The sequence below is a fragment of the Colius striatus genome, chromosome 2 (assembly GCF_028858725.1).
Source record: "Colius striatus isolate bColStr4 chromosome 2, bColStr4.1.hap1, whole genome shotgun sequence".
NCBI lineage: Eukaryota > Metazoa > Chordata > Aves > Coliiformes > Coliidae > Colius > Colius striatus.
Window position 1 is genome coordinate 63272779 of NC_084760.1, and position 4498 is coordinate 63277276.

Sequence of the window (4498 nt, forward strand, 5' to 3'; positions counted from 1 at the left end):
GAAAAATACTTAGGGCTTTTCAAGAGTCTGTGTTCAGCCAGCTGCCACAAATAATTTCTGAGCTGAGAAGCTCACATTTTCTGATTAAGACCCTTTTCCCTGGCAAACTTCACTGACCAACTGTGACAAGAACAGCCTGCTTGCCGTTACTCCGTATTATGGTCAGAGAAAGATGCTTTGGGAAATGCAGATTTATTGTCTTAAAACCAGAAAGGATTCATGTAACACTACTTGGGAAAAATTAGAAGTGACTTGTGGGATCAAAATTACTTAGAGAGAGTGGGCTGAAGAACCAAAGTTGTTTCATCTCTTGCTTTCCGAGTTTCTGCCAAAGCCATTGATGGGAGGGGAGCTGAAGTGCAGATATTCCTGAGCACTCAGATAGAGGCTTTAATAACAGGGGATGGGAGGCAAAAGACCACTGTGGCACCAGTGGAAACCACAGATAGAGACCACAGAGGGAGGGGACAAGGGATTAATTTCTCTTCTGGGAGAATATTTTTGAAAGATAACTAACAGAAGCCTGGAGGTGAGTTTTTAGTCATCTTAAGTAGCTGGGTGAGCAGCAACCTGTTATCTGAAGTGACAGTAATAACTAGCAATAAAAAAACAATGGCCAAAGTACTCTATTTTCTCTCCTATGATGGATGTTTTATTTTATTTATTGGTTATGGAAAGTTCTATTTGACCAGATTGGAATTGGACTTGAATGAACATTTTAAAGTTGTGTAGAACTGCAGAGATCTGAGTTTGAGTTTTCAGTGACTTAACCCAATTCTTTCTTTTTTAAACCTTTGCTCCCGTAAAAGTACTTAAATAGAAAGTTTCTAACACAAGATATTTGTATTAAATATTTAAGACTGGAAGATTCCCAAATGATTCACGACCTCTCCACATTAGCACCCTCTCACAGGTGCTAATGACAGCCATGGAGTAGAATATGGCTCCACTCTGTCAGCAATTTACGTAAAATGGCACTGTTTTATCTATTCCTATTTCTTGGCAACTGAATCTCCTTCCACAGTATGACCCTGATTCCAAGTGTCTAGTCTGTATCTATTGAGAAAGTCTTGTTTGTTCCTATATCACCCTACAGTCATTTATTTCTGTTATTGACATTTTCAAGCTCTTTTTTTTTAACCTCAAAGGAGATTGCGCCATGAATAAAATATTGGCCAATACTTGTAAACCCAAACTGTATTGCTTGTGGTAATTTTCCTTCTTTGTAGAAAACAGTAGATTTTTTCTAAGTCTCTTGATTCTTTCTATATGTGCATCTCTTTTGAGGTATACAAATGTGACACTGTTTACGCTGTTACAGCTGGGAGTTAAGGTACCTTTTATGTTCTAAACCAAAATTCAGTGAGATTTAACAATTTGCGAATGACTACAAATCAGGTAACCTAAGGTCAACTTTCTGGGACAGGACCCCACAACCACAGGTAGTAGGATAGTGCCTATACCAGGAGACTGTTGCAGTCCAGTTGCCCTAACAGGTCAGGCAAGGGAAATTAGGCAGCATACACAGTTGAAATCAAGACAGTTGAGATGAGTTTCCCTGTTCAAAACTAGTGGTACCTTGAGCGTGCCTATTCAGCATGCCTCCTCCTACTCACTGCTCTGCCAAACAATTGTCCTAGGTCATAAACCTGGCTCATGGCTGGCTCAGAGTGGTGGGAATCCCTGAATTGCCTAGACAAAGGTGCCCATTTACTCCCTTACTAATGCCATAGGGTTTTTTGGTGCTGACCACAGACACACCCTTAATGGTGCCCAGTTCTTCTTTACTAAGTCAGCTTAGAAGCATCACATCACTTAGAGAGGAAATTTCACCTTGCTGTGATTACCTAGGACCCCTCTTCAGTCCTCTAGCTGCTACTCACAACCCTTCTGCTATTTGTTAACCAACAGAGCTCTTTGGTTCTCCAAGTTTTGCCACATAGCTACAAATCTGTCCTCAGCAATGTTGACAAGAGGCCCTTAATTTGGATTTGTATTTAGTAATGGTGCTTTGTACCCATAGAAGGCTTGTCACTACTTCATTAAGTAGGTCTGAACAAGGCAGACACCTCCTTGGTGTGAGCCAGCAGGTACTTTATCACAGTTACGAGAGACTTTTTTCACCCCCAGAACATTATGACAGATCTCCATGACTACTGAAACTGGCATGAATTACTCCATCTCTGCATGTATTTCAAGGATTTAACCCTGTAAAGGTCTCGCCTACACATGGCACAACCCTCGCATATCATAAAGGCTGCCTGATCACCAAGATTTGACCAAGATTTGACCTTGCAAACCAAGAAACTTAAATTTTACAAAACTAACATTTCTGAGACGCTACTTATACCCAGCCACAGGACTTAAGCAGTACTCCTCCTGCTCCTCTGATGCATGGTAAGGACCTGCTTTCTTGTCTCAAACCAAACTGTTTAGTCCAACACTCCACACCTACTCTGGAGAGAATCAGGCCCCTATTTTGCATCCATGGGGCTTTCACTATTTTATAGGAAGATGAAGACTTGAAAATATTTCCTTGGAGGTCTGACCTCTTGTTCCTCCAGGAAAACATGTTACAAGCCGGTGAGTATAGTAGTGGAAGGGATGTGTGGTTTCGTTGTTTGGCTTTTTTTTTTTTTTGTCTCAGAAACCTAAAGAACTGCGAGTGAAACCCGCTCTTGTCAAAACAAATGAAATGCTGCAACTGAGAAGGCTGTGATCAGGGTTTGCCGAAACTTGTGGCCTCAGAAACTGGCTGCACTTTCTCCATTCCTCTGGTTTCTAGACAGAAATGCAGTGTAGAAGCTTCAAAGCTGTGAACTAAGGTAAGCAGGACATTTAGCTACAGTAATACAGCAAGATACTTAAAAGCACATAATTTCAGAAGGTTTCCACCAACACAAGAAACTGCTTTAAACTCTCCCTAAAATGTTGATGTCTGTAGGCAAAGAAACTAAGCCATGTGACTCAAAACTTCCAGAGATGGCCTCTTAAAGAAGATCTCAAAATATAGCAGCTAATTTGCTTGGAAAAACTAAGGCCCTGGCTACAGGTTGAAGATGATCCAGGATATATGTCCAGTTTCTAATAGGAAGAAATTTGGAAACTATTTCAGGGAACTGTTTGGCCAGTCATTGCAGATGAATTTTAAGTTGGGAAATGTGGCACCTTCCCATCACTTTCTACAAGTTCTGACCTACCCACTTTGACTTGACATCTAGAGTGCAGACAGCTGATGAAAGCTTTTGTCCTCCAAGCCTGGACTGGTCACAGACCACTAACCATAACTGCTCTACGAAGGTGCATTCTTGCACATATGTGTACTTTCTTTCATAAGGAAATCATGGAAACCTAATCTGCAGTATCTAGGTCAAGAGGCAAAAAGCTGTTAATTTATGTGCAAGGAAAAGCTTGCCAGGCTCAGAATAACTGCTCAGCCTGGAAAATGGCATACCATTCTTACCACAGGTTGTATTTTTTACCCTCAAGTTGTACAAACTGATGGGTACCAATGTGAGCACAGCAGCAGGTGTCTTAAAAATGGCAAGCCGCTGTTTGTTGGCCAGGCAGAGGCATATTACGAGCGCTGCCTTTTTTGCAGCTGAGTGGCAGCATCTAGCCTCCCTGGGTGCGGGAATCCCGTGAATATTTGTTACCAATTTTCCGCAGTGCCTCCCACCAAGCCTAGGCTCCTGAAGAAGCTGAGGCTGCTGTCCGTCCACAACGCCTCTGTCGAGGTACGGTGGCTTCCAGTTCTGCCTCAGGCATGTGCAGCAGTTTGACAGTCTTCTCGTACCCTAAAGGTTCACTCCTGCTATTCGTCACCCACGCAGCCACCCCTACCACTAACTACACGAGAAGAAAACTCTCCAGACTGTAATTCCGCAGGGCTTTTTGCTCCGTAACTCGCCGCCTCAAACACGAGATTGTATTATCTTGTCGGGTACCGGTGGTCCCCCGTGCTTCAGGTGACGTTTTCCAGCGGTTCCCTGCCGTCTGGACATCCACGCCTCCTGGGATGCCGATGAGGCAGCCCAGCGTTGACACGGGCACCCTCGACCCCCACCAGCCTCCCACCCTCCCCGTGACCCCTCTCGCCGCCGCCAAACCCGCAGCTTGCTGGCGCGGTTGCCCTCCCCGCCCAGGGCTGCGGGGAGGCGGGGTGGGGGGCGGGTCCGCTTCCCGCTCCGGCTGCGGGCGGCTGGGCGCGCTGTGCCCCTCCCGAGAGGCGCTGCCACCCTCCACCCCCGTGACACTGGCAGCGGCCCCCTGCGACGAGCCGGCGAGCGCGGGGCTTCCCCTCTCCCGATAAGCCCCTCCCGCGCCCCCCGCCTGGTTCAGCCCCGGCCTCAACCCGCCCCCGCCGCTACGCGTTCCGCTTCCCCCTGCCGCCAGCGCCCGCGCCTGCTCCGGGAGGAAGCGGGGCGGCGGCGGCCAGCCAAGCGGGACACGCCTTTCACCCTCCCCATCCCGGCCCCTCGGGCCCCGCCGCTCACCG